This window comes from Rhipicephalus microplus, chromosome 8 (genome assembly GCF_043290135.1).
Source record: "Rhipicephalus microplus isolate Deutch F79 chromosome 8, USDA_Rmic, whole genome shotgun sequence".
NCBI classification, from domain to species: Eukaryota; Metazoa; Arthropoda; class Arachnida; order Ixodida; family Ixodidae; genus Rhipicephalus; species Rhipicephalus microplus.
The window spans coordinates 49,258,305-49,275,405 of record NC_134707.1 but is presented as its reverse complement, the minus strand read 5'-3'; the positions used below and the strand labels follow the sequence as shown (position 1 = coordinate 49,275,405).

The 17,101-nt window shown below is 42.9% G+C and overlaps 1 protein-coding gene and 1 long non-coding RNA gene across 5 annotated transcripts in view; both read right to left on the bottom strand.

Moving 5' to 3' along the window:
* Positions 1-16,848, bottom strand: part of Pld (Phospholipase D) — a 176,710-nt gene extending 159,862 nt beyond the window's left edge. For 3 of the 4 annotated variants that reach the window (XM_075871756.1, XM_075871754.1, XM_075871758.1), the window contains exon 1: positions 16,634-16,771. The gene's annotated coding sequence lies outside the window, so the exon portion shown is untranslated. Of the gene's footprint in view, positions 1-16,633 lie in introns of all 4 variants that reach the window. The other variant, XM_075871757.1, reaches the window with a different exon arrangement.
* LOC142769009 (uncharacterized) lies at positions 250-6,915 on the bottom strand. Its single transcript, XR_012885598.1, has 3 exons — positions 6,706-6,915; positions 3,481-3,736; positions 250-901 (listed from the first exon to the last, which is right to left on the bottom strand). It is a non-coding gene; the product is annotated as an uncharacterized LOC142769009 (long non-coding RNA).
* Positions 16,849-17,101: the final 253 nt, after the last annotated feature.

Here is a 17,101-nt window from a genome sequence, read left to right as displayed (position 1 = left end):
CATGCACAATTTATGGATGCTTGGTCATCATACAGACATGTATGCCTGTAAATTGAAAATTCACAAGTTTCGAATACTGGTGATTATTTCAAATGCCATATACTCACTTTGAAAGACACACAGATAATATGCACTAAATACAGAACCTTACCACATTGCGCTCTTTTAAATTATGTGTAGCAGACGTGAGCTTTTATGCATGTGAGAATGCAAGATATTAGGCCCCAACAAAAATTTATGACAAATAAATTAACATGATGCCAATAGTCACTATTTTATTGTACATAGCATACAACCGAAAAAGATTGACAATAGTAAACATGAGCTATGACCTTCTGCATCGATTGTAATGGTGAGATCTTTGTGAGTGAGGATCAATCTTCTGTTTTTTCAAATCTTTTTTCTTACGAGTAGACATCTTTTTTGTGACGAGACTTCTTTTTAACTTTTAACATTCCGACTTCCCTCCTTGCATAGTAGGTAACAAATAAATTATTTAGAACAACAAAATATAAGTTAGAGGCACCAGCAGTCCAAAGGCGCTTATTGAGAGTGTTGCCAGTGCCCACAAAATTGAAAAAGAAAATAGATAGGAGAGTAGGTGTGTGGTAAAACATGTGGGCTTATATAACATGCTTTGGTCATCATGCTAAATGCCTTGACTACAAACTTGCTCAAGGCCTATTTACAGCTCTCCTTTTATATATGTGTGTGTGTTTCTAAACTTGTGTGTTACAAAATCACAAATATTGGCAAAGTAATGCAAGTGGTGTTGGATTAATATAATGTGATCATTCAAACACTTGCACAATCCATCTTCAGCTGCCCAGGCGACTTTGGTTCCTTTTACACAAGTGTGATCAGGGCGCTCCTTCTCTACAGCACATCCGCACGCGGAAGCCTAAAATAAAGACAGAAGTAATCACTAAGAGTTTCACAAGACAGACTGTCCAAGATACAATATGCGTTGTCATGCTGGAGTGTTCTTATTTCGATGTGAGTAGAAGTCAGCATCAAAATTCGCTTTGTTTTCAACGGAAAACATGCTTGTTGGAGGTCCCCCAGGCAAAAAACTGTGTAAACAACTTGACAGTACCTGTGGGCCTACAGAGGGTAGCACGTACAACAGATTTCACATAAAAAACAAACAGCATAGTAGAAAGGAAATTTATACACAAGAAACATCTGAGCAATAATTCAGCATGATGCACACCTGAAACATGAGTTAGGTTTGAGTAAAAAAACTATTCATCAAGTGATTGCGCACATCTGATTTGAACAAATCGAATAAGGCACTGAAGTTAATTAGGGTTTTTAAAGAATTGTAAACTGCCAATAAGCAATATTCTAGTCTAGCTCTACAATAGTGTGTCATGTATGTAGTACTAGTATTTGCCTGTTAGGTATGCTGTAGTCATGATCATATTCAGTTTTCCTAATACCTTAAACTTATTATGTTGCAGTCCAGCTGTTCATGTTCAATAAATAATTGTTTATGGTAGCATTTAGGTTACAAAATTGATGCTAAAAATTTGGCAGACCCCACATACTTTGGGAAACGATGTTATGCGAAACACGCATAACATGTATTTTAATTTTTTTTATTGAGCGATCTTATGAAGTGGAGCTCAATATAAGTACAAATTCTCGCACACACATACGTTAAACAGCCGCATATGTTTCATTTGTTATGGGGAGATGTCACACCTTTGACAACATTAGCAGTTATTTGCTGTTTCGTAACGATGCCAACAGAAACATGGATATTAGCCACACTAGAAGTGGTAGGCTGGTATGAAGCACTGGTGTTTGCGCTGGCACTTGCGACGATGGTAGCCCTCAACACTGCTACACAAATACTTCACAGGATGGTGCCTGACTACAATTGACTTTGACTCGACCTCACGGCTGCATCATAGGAGTGCACATGTAATAGTTATAAAATTTGATAGCCAGTACTGCAACGGCAGTTGATGTTACACAAACATTTGAGACTATTTGGAAAGTATAACCGAGGCCGGGCATGGCTCTGTGGTAGAATACTTAATTACCAAGCAGAATACTAGGTATGGATTCCTGCTAGGACACTTGACTTTATTCTTTGCATTCATTTGGTTAATGCTGCCTATGTCAGCTTTTTAACATGATAGCGTTGAAGAGCTCGTGTCGCAGAAAACCCGCCGCCGGCGTCTGCCCCGTTGGTTGTGAGCGAAAAATCGTCTGTGCATCTGTGACCGAAAAATCAAGTTACCTAGTTTCCAGAAACTCAAAATTCCTACTTATGACCTAATGGAGGCGCGCTAATTGCTGCAAAACAAAACCCCCAAGTTGACTACTAGACACTCAACACAGGGCTTAACACACAAAAGTCTATTGACATCGGCCAAAAATTAACGTTAGATGTACAGCGCTATTCCATTTCCCCATTTCATGAACTACACAATGCCATGATAATTGTACCTTGGTATTTTTGGTGGGCTATATCGCACAAAAAATGCAAGGATTATGTCAAAAGAATGGCATCAAATTTTACCGGCATGTCAAAGAGAGACACAGAGATTTTTACCGGCATGTCAAAGAGAGACACAAGCTACTAGTCTTATTTATAATGCTAAGAGTATTTGAGGTAAAGGCATTGAAGATAGCTGGTGGCCTTTTTCACTAAGTATCAAAATTCTGCCATGTCAGTCATAGTTTACTGACATTGCAAGCTCAAGAAAAGTGTGGCTCTGAAGGCATTAACACAGCGTTTTGCCAGATCTTTTAAGAAGGCAGTCTTTAAAATTGCTAATGTTTCCAATTTTTTTTTTTGCTATAAATTTCGTGCTGTGCATCCAAATGTACCTCCATCCAACTTGTTTTTTTTTGCATTCGTGCTCTCACTAACTGCTTACCTTGTCTTGTCAAGTGTTCGTTGACATAAATAGGACTACTTGATCTAAAAGGAAAGGCCACTGTAGACAGACGTAAGTTTTTTGACTTATCCAGAACATTTCATTTGTAACATCGTTCATAATGCACTACTATTTTTTTTCAAACTAGGCTTGTTTGTTCCTACTCTGTCTGCAGTGTCAATATCATCACGAGTAATGGTTTTTCCATCATCGCCCAAAAATTTCGGACAGCGTCAAAAGAAAACCCTCATCTGAGACGCCTTTGATGTCGGATAGTTCAACCTTGAATACAGTGTCAATTCTTCAATTTTCATCTGAAGTTGCTTATTTTCACCTGGAAGTTTTTTGTGCCTGTTTCAAGGTGCGACAGGCTTTTCATGCAAAGCCTTTATTTCTAAAGAGAGCGCGTTGACACTGTCACCACTTTCATTCCACACTTCTTGACCACCAAAGTTCAGTATGAATTTTGTGCTTGAAATCCTCTGTTTACCATGACAAACAATTCACAGGAAACATTAGTACTCTTGCTTGGCAGGAGTGCATGCAGTAATACTAACACAATTAAAGCAGGAAATAAGTGTCTCACCTGTGCAAAAATGATTTTGGCAAGCACTGTGAAGACCACACACACTGCTGCCAAACTGAGGAGAATATGAAGAGCACTTCATATAAGTAGGCAGCGTCCAGTAGCTTGGTGAGGCACAGCGCAAAAGCTGGTTGAACAGAGCTGATGCTTGAAAGAATGGTTCAGAGTTCGCTGGTGCTTGGGCTCCTTGACCTTGCCAGGAAATTTCCTTGAGCAGCCTCACTCAAATGAAATGACAGACCGTGCCGAAGAATTTCTGCACCAGTGCAAAAAAATTATTTTAGTGAGGTTTGTCTAGACTGCATGCGCTGCTTGCCGAATTGCAGTGAATGGCTAGAAACGCATGGCCAACATATATTTAGTGGCACGCAACTGAGAAATACAAAAAGGGCATGCTGCAGTATAAATAAAACGAAAAACATGCTGCTGCAGAGCTTTTCATGTCGATGTCATACATGTGAATTTTCATTCACCTTTATAGCTCACTCATGCACGAAGAAGAAGTTAGAACTTTTAGATGAAGACACCCCCTTTAGCTGTATCGACTGCACGTAATTAAGAGATAAACATGCGTGAGTAATGCTGCTGCCTGCAATCGATAAATTCTTTTTTTGAAGCTGACCAAATATATGCACGAGTGCATCCATAGAGGCACATTTGCATTTCTGTAGTTATGATACCCATGTGATGTGTTTCTTAAGTAAATGCCATGCAATATGCACCATATGAATATTTTATTCCGTAAAATTGCAATACCACTACATATACATGTCCGTATGCGCATATGCATCCACTGCAGATAAAGCATAAAATTAAAGCAATACTGACACATGAATTTTTTACCAAGGTAGTGGAGGGCTCCAGAAATTTCGACCACCTGGGGTTCTTTAACGTGCACACAAATCTGAGAACACAGGCTTACAGCATTTTCACCTTTATCGAAAAAGCAGCCAGCAAGGCCGGAATATCATCCTGCGACCTTCGGGTTAGAAACCGAGTACCTTAGCGACCAGACCACTCCGACAGGACTTCAATCTCCCTGTTCCCCCGTGTAGGGTGATAGACCGTCTTTGCTGGTCTGGCTAACCTCCCTGCCTTTCCTTCTCTACCATTTATTCTCACGAGTTCAACGAATAAAGCTTCCTTCAAACGGCTAACATTCGGACGTTTATAATTTGCCTGAAATTGAGTTCACTAAATGAATATTGTGTGCTGCTTCATAGTGATCATTGATCTAAATTGTTCTGGTTGGCTAAAAAGGCACTACTCCTCACTTCCAATCAAACAGCACAAGCTGTCTAATGACCATAGGGGAGGAAAAGTGGAAACGCTAAGACAAAACATCAATCTTGAACACCATGCCATCACAATGAAGCAGGCAAGCTTCTGCAATATTGACCGGCAACCAGGATCTCAGACACTGCAGATAGCTACATAACGTAATGGTTTCCCAACATGACGTAAAGGCAGCAGAATCACATATTGCCTAACCTGCTTCATTATGATAACGATGAGACAATAACGTTATTGGCCTCTGTATGCTAATAACAATTTACCTTGCATATCATGTGACATTAACATTCAATATGACGTCATGAATCTTGCATGCTACCATGTGGTCTAAGTACCAACAAGGTGGTTTTAGTGACGTTGGAGCAAGGCAGTAAACAACAATCACTTGGTGAACATTATTTTTGATATTATTCAATTGGTCTGATGCGTACATCTTTAAAAAACGGCAGTTTAGATTTGTTCATTCTTAGATAAATACAATGTCTAAGTTTGCATGTCAGCAGCAACATATGCACGCATACTGTGATGTATAACCTTATTGTGTTTTGAGCAATAAATTAGGCATTCATACACTGCACATATCACAGGTCACTTGTAAATCTGCAGCGAGGTCATAAAGAATTTATGATATCAGATAAAGCTATACACTTGTATTCGAAAGTGATTGATTGATTTGTGGGGTTTAACGTCCCAAAACCACCATATGATTATGAGAGACGCCGTAGTGGAGGGCTCCGGAAATTTTGACCACCTGGGGTTCTTTAACGTGCACCCAAATCTGAGCACACGGGCCTCGACATTTCCGCCTCCATCGGAAATGCAGCCGCCGCAGCCGGGATATGAACCCGCGACCTGCGGGTCAGCAGCCGAGTACCTTAGCCACTAGACCACCGCGGCGGGGGCTATTCGAAAGTGTCATTGGAAGCTTTGGTATAACTTAGTTTTAGAATGTTTGTAGACGTATAGGTATTCGGCAAAGTTTTAACTCTAAAGCGGGCTGCAGCGCCCACAATTCTTTTACAAACCAGAAGAATGCAATGATATGTGAGCAGGGGGGAACAAGCAGTACCACCAAAATTGCACTCGAACGAGTGAACTACTGCTCAACCTAGCGCTTGCACAGCTAAGGTACGGCTATTCGGCCACTCATAGAGAAAATGTATTGACCCAGGCGTAATTGCACGCTTTGAGAACCGCACCTACAGCACGCTGTGTCAAGTTTACGCACACTTAATTAAGCTGAATATCATGGTAATTTAATATTATACGTGCCCGGTGGATGCAAACACATTTGGTCACACAGGAAAACACATATACCTTATAGTAGTCACACACATTTAATGATCATGTAGCTGTTGAAAAGAGGACGAGTAACAAATAAAACTTTCTTCATATACTTCTTTGGCACAAAAAACAAACAAGGCCGCGTAAATACCAACGCGGACACCACGTTATTCTTCTCCATTCTTCTAAATTAAATACGGAAAGATCTAATTCAACGCGAATCACAGGAATACTCCAACGCACGCGACACACAGACGACGCTTACGGCTTCCATGCGCCGTCCCCGAACGGCATCCGACGGCATTGCAAAAATATAGTGATTCATAGCGTGAAGAGCATCGCCCGCCGACTCACAGCATCACAGCGCACATTGCTTTAACCTCCTTCCCCACAGAAAAAATTCATCCGCGCGTAACGTCCCTGAGCTTAGACTTGAGCCTAATGAAATCAGACACGCCAGCAGGCTCGCTACGTTAATAAAAACTCACTTATCGTCTACCAGCTAGAAAAACCTTAGTTCACAACGTTATTATACTATAGCGCTTTCGGTGTTAACCGCGGGAGGAGCATATCAGCCTGGATCGGGCACGCCGCGGCCTGGCCGGAGAAGCAAAAAACAAAGCGTCGACAGCAGAAACATCCACCTACCTTTTTAGTTTGGCGAGCGCTCGACGGTACAAAGCAGCCGGTCCTCTCTTGAGTATAGTGCATCTTCGTAACAAGCAGCACCGACAGAACACGAAAGACAGCGCAAGCACACTTTGAACGACATAAAAAATCGACTTGAAACGCTCGGCACACGGCCGTTGCGGCCTCCAGGAAGATACCGCCATTTCTGTCCTGCTGACGCCACCGATCCGCATTTGCGCACATAACTTTTTACATGATAAGTAAATAGATTATTTTTGCTTAAAACTTGAGTATAAAATAGTGAAGATAGAAGATACGCTAGTGCTTATTGCATAGAATATTTTTTACCTTTGCAAATGACAAAATCACATAACGCGTAATTGCGCGAAATTTGAAATGTGAAAGAGCGCGCGAAATTTGAAACGTTTGCTTGCTTGTGTATTTCTTATACCGATACCTTGTTAACATCTGTACATTGGTTGAGTGGTTAAGCTGGCTGTTAAAAACAGTGTCAAAGCGGTTGTATATTAGTACAAAGTACAGGCAGCAAGCAAAATTTGTCACATCAAAATAAGCGTATTAGTTGGCAAACAATATTTTAGCTGTCTTTAGTGAATTTTCTTTAGGAAAGTGTTTTAGTCAAGGCTCATTTTAACTTGCTTTGAAGAATATTTCTATGAACAAAATCAAGAAAACGTTTCTTTATTGTTATATTATTAGAACGTCAAAGTCCATAGCCCGCCATAAATATTGGTAAGACGTGTCAACTGATACATTGTAAGGTTAACAAATATTTGTACAACACAAAAACTCTTTTATCTACCCCGGTCTTGTTGGTTTGTATTTCTTTGCATCAACAAATGTATGATTTATACATACTGTCATGGACGAAGCTTTGTTTTCAGTGTTAGGCGCAAACGAGGCTATGTGTAAGTCACAATCCTGTTGTAGCTCTACAAGCTGCGTACTCCGCCATTGGCTAGTGAGCTTGTAGCGCATGGCTTGGTAAGCGCCGGCCGTGAGGCGACGAGAAAGAGGCAGCAAGAATGCAAGAACCAGTGCAGAACTTACGTTCAGCCGGGCACTATCGCTATTCAGATATCAGTTACTGCGGTGGGGCTATTAATGAGACCATGGTGTCTAACCACTAGACATCTAAAAGCTGTTGGTTATGCTCTATGACCACGTTACTCACAAAGCTTTGTCGGCGAGTGTGCACCCTAATGGGTGCTCATCAGCACCCATTAGTTGTTGCACCCTTTTTGCACCCTAGTTTCCACCCTTTTGATGTGTTCACCCTTTAGGTTCCGCTTGTAGGGTGCTGAGAAGCGAATAGGGTGCTCAAAGGGTGTGCTTAGGGTGTCGGCACCCTTTTTGCACCCTTAAGGGTCAGAATCGGTTTACTGTGTGGTGTTTTTATTTTCTGAAGTTTTCTTTTCCTCAGTTCGTTCAATAGAGGTTAAAAATACTGGTGGCAGGTACTACAGCACACAGGCGGCCAGTGTAGTAATATCAGAACTGCTTTCATTGTAAAAAGCCACTTTAAGCTTCATTTCCTACCTAAATAATGAACCTATAATGGTAAGACCAAGGATATTATATGGCTTTGAGAACGCTTTCTCATTCTAAACGAGTTCATTTTTTTCACTTTTATGTCTCTTCAGGTATCTCCAATATTTCTTACATGTACCTGAATATATTAATAATGTGTTCGTTACGTACCCGTGTGTTTTGTTGATCAGTTTTAGGTGACAAACGGTCAATAGCGGGAATCGCACTATATATGATAGATTGATATGTGGGGTTTAACGTCCGAAAACCACTATATGATTATGAGAGACGCCGTAGTGGAGGGCTCCGGAAATTTAGACCACCTGGGGTTCTTTAACGTGCACCCAAATCTGAGCACACGGGCCTACAACATTTCCGCTTCCATCGGAAATGCAGCCGCCGCAGCCGAGATCCGAACCCGCGCCCTGCGGGTCAGTAGCCGAGTACCTTAGCCACTAGACCACCGCGGCGGGGCAATCGCACTATATACGTGGCCCATACATTTTACAGCGAAAGCTGTTATGAGATCATAACAAGAGTTGCGTGCGCCTTAGTTGTCCGCCGTCGCCATTGGTCTCAGTAACCACAAGATACGGAAAACAATATGTGAAGAAAGAACACCAAAGACACAATGATATTCGAACCCGAGTCATCTGCGGGCCAGCTCAGTATTCGATCACTGAGCCACGCAGATGCTTGGAACTCCGTTGCAAACTGGCCTTAGGCAGGCTTGATATTGCGAAAGGAATCACGGAATTATGACTCGAGTGAAGAAGCATCTTCGAACAGCAAAGGTAACAACCAGGTGTCACACAATGCAAATTCCGCTCAGAGTGGGTCGTCGAATGCTCTAACGCCATTACGAAAACTTGATTTTGTTCACCTATTAACTGTGCCGCATACCCACTGTGGAGGGCTCGTGGGGATTACAAAAGCTTATGGCATACTGCTTTATCGTCGTAAGCCAAAGCACAAAAAAAAAATGCACAAGATTCCTCGCAATTGTGCAGCGGGTACCAGGCTTCTTCGAGGAATGACGATAGATGGCTTAGTAAATGCCTGCCTACTGCCCAATGATTTATGGCGCATTGGGTACTCTGCGATTCTGCTTGAAACAGCAGCACAAATAGTATTAAAAAAAAAGCCTCTGAAAGATCCGCTATTCCAGCTTTCGCTGTGCCAGTGCTGCACGTTTCGCGCAGGCCTGGCTGTTCTTTTTCTAAGGATGGCGTAATAGTAATCTCTCAGATGTTGAATGATAACATCACTGACTCAGATGTTCAATAAATTCAATTGAATTAGAAAAAATGATATAATAATGTCTGCGAGGGTTTTACGGTTGCGAATGCAAGCTTTCGCAAAACTATGCTATGGTAATGAGGGACCAGCTGGTAAAAAACTGCGAAAATTTTGACCATCTTGTGCTTTTTTACCTGTGTTGAGATCGAAATGGGTGAACCAATTTGGCCAAAGTACAAAAAAAAAGAATATGCTTCAGAATCGATGACGCGACTTGATGTCAATGCGCAGAAAATTTTGGATGGAATCTGAAAATGAACCTTTAATTTTAACGTTTTGTTCGATTATTACAGATGACAGTACTTAACGACTGTGCAGTTTTTCTAAAAGAAACAATTTGTGCAAACCAATTTGTTGCTTGATATTACTGTCCGTTTGAGACTTTGACTCTGTAGATAGGCAGTTGTAACTGCTCGTGTCACACCTGTGTAGAATTTAGGATAAACAAAATAACACAACCGAAATTTACTTCTCCCAAACAATCAAGCTTATATAATAAATTTGGAGTACCACCTTTTATTGCCACAATATTTTTCCCCATTTTGGTTGTTTCTACTGCAATTCATTGATATTCTTATCTGTCCCTTCGTGGTACACATGTTTATTTTTAGGAAAAAGATAGATATACCACTTTATTTTTTCAAAATGATGATTATGCACCGCGGAGCTAGTAGATATGTAGCATGCGAACTGAAAGGTAACAGAAAAGCATGAGGTGATTATGCAAAAGTCTTTTATCGCTCACGCCCTCAACGACTAACGTTTTATGAAAGGTACCTTTTTGTTCAAGCGACTTTCCTCCAATTAATCATAGACTGCTCGTATTGACGTGTGTTTAGCCGACATGCTTGTGCACCGATATGACAGATTCTGATATTTGTGAGGTCACTAACATTATCAAAACCTGACATGCCTGTTCTTTTCGCATACATGCAGACGTAAACAAAGCTACGGCCACATCTTTGTCACTCTGAAGCGGTTGAATTGTGCTGCATTCACGTCATTTAAAGCTCCATGCTAGAGTGGCAGAAGGTTTAGAAGCTGCATCTATGGCATGACTGGTAGGCTGTCGATTGCTGAGCAAATTTAGAATTCGCGATATATGAAACAATAAGGGTCATCAGAAAATTATTATTAGGGAAACTGGAACGGAGAAAAAGATTACATATTCTGAGCACCAGACATCACGTCGAGTGTAGTGATGAGCGGAAGAGTAGATCAATAAGTACTTCCTGCCCGGCACAGCAAAACGTATATTTGATTTCATACGACTTTCATCCTTTGTGTATATGTACTTTGTGCCCATCTATCGTGCTCTGTATTTGGCCATTCTCCACGTCTAAGAGACAGGGTGGTAAAAGTGTGGTTGCAGGGGGTCCATGACTGTGTTTGCTTGCTAATGACACAGGTATGTGAAAATTACTCCTAAATGACAGTCACGGTTTTAGGAACTCTTCTATACAGAGTAAATGCGATCAAAACACACTGAATATTACAGCTAAAGAAAAGTAACCACAAAACTAACCAGATTGGAAAGTAATGGTGTGATTTTTGTACTTAAGAAACTTGTTTTAGAAAATAAATCTCATTAAAGCGTTGTTGATCGAAGCTCTGTGCTCAGATGGCAGGCAACATTTATTCGGGCCTGCCTCGCATGTGAGCTTGAAGTATAACATTTAGATTAACTTATGTTTGTGATTGTTCTTTTATTGAGGCCGTTATGTACGTCACAAGATGGCGGAGATGCTATATTTCAGAACTATCTGATAAGAACAACAAAAAATGACTTTCACCCTCCGGTCGCCCTGAGCAAATGTCTCAGGGACCAAGCAGAGTGAGCTTAAGGGCTCGTTTTAGTTTGAAAAGTCGAATAAGCCAAGAAACGCATAGGGCTTGTTGTTGGAAGCAATCGTTATCTAAATGTGAGCAAAGAATAGTTTTGGGAGAAATGGTAACTTGCCAACGGCAGGATCTGAACCTGCGACCTTAGAATGACGCACCCGATGCTCTACCACTGAGCCACGGTGGCATTCATCCCCGTGTCCGCTTTTTATGGTATATATGTGCATTTTAAAGCGATTGTTTAGGCTCACAACTTCAACTATTTTGTTGCCCCTTGAGGTTGGACCTATCATTTTCCTTTCCTATATTGGCAGCGTCGACCTGACTAAGCATTAAACGCTCATACTCGCAAGGGATAACTAGAATTTGTGATGGGAGAAACCTTGCCGAACGTGCTCCACTCCACTCTACTACGTTTTTCTGGTTGATAATATACTGGGGGTTTCACGTCCCAAAACCACGGCATGATTATGAGAGACTCTGTAGTGGAAGGCTCCGCGTATTTCGACCACCTGGTGTTTTTTGACATGGATTCACATCACACAGTACACGGTCGCCTCCATCTGAACGCTTCCGTCGTGGTCGGGATCAAATCCGCAACCTTTGGGTCAGCAGCAGAGCACCTTAGCTACTGCTTCACCGAAGCAGACTTTCTAGTTACTTCAATGGCAGACTACCTGAGATCAAAGTGGGCCAGGGAAGAAACGGGTGTTGATGACTTAATAGACGAAATCAAAAAGAAGGAATTCACAAGGTCGTAGGCAAGAAACCACAGCAGTAAAATAAGAGTAACAGCCCAGCTTCCAAGTAAAGGCATTCGCGCGAACGGGAGACGGAAAAGGAAGTGGGCAGGTGAGTCTCAGAAGTTCGCGGGTATATAACGTTGCCGCTGCAAGCATAGAACTGAGTTGATTGGCGAAATACGAAATGGCCTCATTTTCCTGCTGTGGCGCGTAGTCACGCTGATGATGACGATGTGCGGATCGCATGCGAGGCAGTGGCGTAGCCAAAAAGTGACACAGGGTATCCATGCAGCCCCCAACTCCGAATGTTTTTCGGCATGGCATGCAAACCGCAATACGTTATTATGTTTCCTTCCCACTCCTTCACACCAGAAGAGAGCTCCCCCTCCCCCCTTGAAAAAAAAACTTTTGTCTATAGTCTCTATACCTATTGAGTAAGTGCGCCAAAACGGCGGGGACACAAAAGAAGAGGGAAACACAAACCTAATCTTTTGTGTCCCCATTCATTTTTTAGTAGTTACATCAAGAACCGGTATAACAAGTGGCCCAGCTAACCATTATTTTGTCTATGCTCCTGATATAGGGCATGCTATCATGCTTTTATACAGCAAAGCCTACGTGAGGTTTGGCAACAATAGAGAAAATGAACAGCTTCAGCTAAAGCCGCTACTATGTGAGCAAATGCGGCACTCGAACTTGGCCAAAATTATCGTAATCGGACGCGATCGTATCCTCTTCCTTTCAGTGGGCCGAAACCGAGGCAGGCAGTAGTGGAACACAACGTATATTCGCACACACGTGATTTCCAGAGGATCTCCACGAAGCGAATTACAAGGCGATTCGTTAACTCCGGCAGAGGGACGGCAATTGTTGCGCAAACAAGCCCCGAAAGAAGCGTGATCTGGAAATGCGAGTGGGAAAGAAGCCTCGCGAACACAGATGCGCCGTTGCCAGGAGTTGCGCTAGGCCTTGAAAGGGCATCTGCGACGCGCGCCGCCATAGCTGCTTCGAAGAAAGATAAAAAACGAACACGAAATACCAACAAAGTCGGAGACATCAGAATGCGACCCCGTCGCGCAACCGCCGCCGCTGTCTAGCGTTCCGCCAACCCCGATAAAGCAAGAGAAAAAAATGCAAGGAAAAAAGGAAAGGAAAGCGAAGAGCTACACTTCAGACTTCACACACCTAATTTTTGCTAACATTTGGGAAATATCAGGTGCAGAGAAGGTACAGCCACAACTTATGAATCTCTATGTTGAGAGTGTTCATTGTGCACTTGGTATTTCCCAAAACCTATGCACTGTTACGAGGTTTTGAGAAAGAAGCTATTCGTTGCACAGTGTTAATACGGGACTAAAATTCGTTGACTTCGTAAATATTCAGAAATTCGTAAAATTCATGGTTGCCAGAGCAAACGTGTTGCGAAGGCAAACGTGTCCACATGTGCCAGAAACTTTCTCCAAGGAGAGGGGGGGGGGGTCAGGGTGTAACCATGCTGATGTATGTTCGCACGTGCATTTGTATGCGGGCGTGAGTGTATATTTATGCAAACAAAATTGAAATTTGTAAATTTTCGGGGTGGGAGAGGTTTGAACCATGCACCCTCCCCCCGTCCCTTTCGGCTACGTCCCTGACATGTGGTCTTGCTGCTTGAAGACCAGACCTCTTGTAAAGTTGACGAGACCGAATTGCTGCAAAGGCGTAATTTATGCTATGCCTTCTAGCTGCGGCTGCTCTTATGCGCAGTACTCTGTATTAGTGAGAGGTTAATGAAGAATAAGAGGCCGTCAACCGGATGCTCACACCCAATCCACCTTTGCATTGTCGATACCTGCAAGTGCACTCTGTAACTTGACAAGAACGCTTTGATGTGGCCACGACTTTTATACCATTTTGACGCCAGTGTACCATGCAGGCGTGCTTGCTAAGCGGATGATGTGCGCACTATTACCCTATTTACGCAAAGCTGCCGAAACGCCTCGTAATGCTTCGCTAAAAGCGAAAAAAGAAAAACTCGCCCTGGCAGCTACTCGCCGGCTGAGTCTCATCAAATTTATTCTCATTCATTGTGAGAATCATGTGCGAAACGGCGTCCTGTTTCAAAAGGTTGATGAAATAACACCTTAGCAAGGTGCATGTTTCGGCTAGCTAGAAATCCATTGAACTTCTAAGTTGCGCAAACTTAAGAGACGAGAGACAAGGCAATCCGACACACACAAGCGCCAGACTTCAAAGTTTTCATTGAAGAAGCGCATGAGATACATAGGTAACCGCGCGCCTGCGCAGCTTCACAACCGCATAACTCCGAAACCCAAAGTGATAAGTTTTATCTCTTGTTCGTGAAGCTTATGCTACGCTTGACAGATCAGTGGAATGACATCGCATTTTTAGTCACTTACTTAACGACGCGCACATCCACAATGCTCCACCCCTTCATGCAACATTCTTAGTTCACGACACTCTGCGAACACCAGTTACAAATGAACAGCAATAAAAGTTTTAAGACATTGGTGTGGACGAGGAGCAGGTTGGGGGTTTTAAACAAAAATTATGACATACTTTCGGGTTTTTCAAGGATTTTCCGGAACTTGTAAGCATTCTATGAATTTTCACTCGGTCGGAAAGAAAATCCCTGCATATGGATGATCGCGTATGCACACGCGATAATCTATACATAGGGCAGCCCATCTCCCTTCCAAAAGCGGTGAGAACCTTCATACGTTTACGACGCAAAGAGAAACCACATTTGTGGAAGAACACAATAGTACAGCAGAAAAAAAAAGAACACAATCGCACGCATGCGGCACGTCTTTCCAGCTGTTGCGTCAAGATCGTCGCGTTTTATCTAAGGGACTATATAAAGAAACCAGAAAAAAATGTCGCAACCAGAAACAAATGCCGCTTTTCCTACGCAGATTTGCCAACTTGTCGCGCAAGGTCTGTGGACCTGTGAAATACAACACATTCCGCACGCAAGAATCAAGACAGACAAAATCTTTTTTTCCTTCACTAAGAAGGGAGCGAGAAAGCCGAGCGAACTAAATTTCAAAGTAAACAATTTCAAGGCAATGAAATAGTCGGAAAGACGCAATGTAGGAATGCGAGTGATTGTTGAAGCGGTAACATATAATCCAGCGTCACAAAACGGACTAATACTTTACGGAACATTCGTACGTAAAATTACGTAGAGAAATCATACGTAGTGCCGCGTAATGTCTCCGTAATACGGACTCTACTCGGCAATATGACGGGAAACATCCAATTCAAGCTTAAGCGATTACTTGCTATGTATATATGTGAACGTGACACTCTTAATTATTAGAGAACATGTAGTGTTTCGAAGAATATTGTTCCCGCACACGGCGTTTATCCGCTGTAACTGTAAACATGCAACTCCAGTGTTCCCTACCGTACTTACAATAAGCACGATGTGATTACAGGGTGACGGACAAGGGTTGGCAGTAGTTCCGGGTAGATCTGGACCACTTGGATTTTCTTTAACGTGCCGCCTATATCTACGTGCGAGCGAGTTATCTCGCAGTTTTTCCCGCCAATGAAAATGCCGACGCAGGAAGCCGGGAGCACGAACCAGCGCCCGCCTCGATAAGCACGGCAGCACATTAGGCGTCAAGGCGCGTACACGAACTCATAAAAAGAAACCCAGCTCCGGAAAGCTATGCACCTACTCAAAAAAATGGTGTCGCAAGGATGCGCTTGAGATGGTTACACCATAAGGGAGTAATCGGGGCGTGATTTCCTCAAGGGTGAAAAAGAAAATGCTGCTTCGCCCACAACCCCTCCTTTACATTACCTAGTTAATATTTCACGCATATATGCTCAGAGAGATGAAGGTACCATAACGGCTCACTATAATTAAATAACCAAAAAAGGTGGTGTGGTATTTTAAAACACCATTGACGACCTACGTGATAGATTCACAATTCCGTTTCGGTTTTGAAAACGCGTCAGTTTCGAAGGACGCTTTTGTTGGTGACGCATTTTTTCGAATCGCACAGGCCGCTCCGTCAAACACAACGGTGACGACCACGTGCATAAGCCAGTCTGTTTGGATTTGAAAACGCTTCAAATTGAACGCGCGAAAACTATTCGTTTTTTTTTACAACGCATATTTTCGGCATTACACATGAAGGAGAAGTCGCCGTCGATGACAACATATCCGCTGTAAGTCATTCCGTTTCTTTACCCAAACATTTACCCAAGTTTCGAAACATGTGCTACCTGTTATTTTGCGCAATAATTTTTTTTGTTTATTACATGTAACATATAGCGTGTTTGTGTTCGACCTCACGAAGCTTTGGAAGTCGCACGGACTTCTCAAACGCGCCGAAACAGGTACGCCTTTTTTTTCGAATCGTGTTTGTCGACAGAAAAAGACAGAACTGCGATTTGGGGAGCTGAAAATCGTAAGCGTACGGCAGTGCGAAATCGCCGCGACGTCGTCGCTAATGTAAACACATTCTGACGGCGTGGACGATCACAAAACAACGTACCTGACTGCCGACCAGATCCACGGCGTGTCAGCTCCCCGAAACTTCCTCCATGCGACGCCCAGACGCCGAGTGATCCTCCGAGGCCATGCGATGCCGGATTCCGGACGGTTACTCAAGGCCGGGCGGCCGCACTCAATCGGCGCAGGCTCACAGCCGGGACAACAATCGCGGCCACTGGCTACAGCGATGCGAGGCGCTCGAAGCGCTGGCGTAAACACCGAGCTCCACCCGTCGGAGATACACAGACAATGCGACCGCAACACTCACGCCCCAAGAAAAAACAAAAACAAAACCAGAACTGCAAATGGCCCCGATATAGAAAGGGGCTCGAGCTGACTTCGTATACGGATTACTGGTTCTAGAAACGGCTATTATTTCGTGAAAACGAAACTTGCGGGCAAAAGCGGTCTGGTGCTGCCATCTGTTGGTCAGTATTAAAAACCAACGCTCGCAGGGCAAAATGCAACT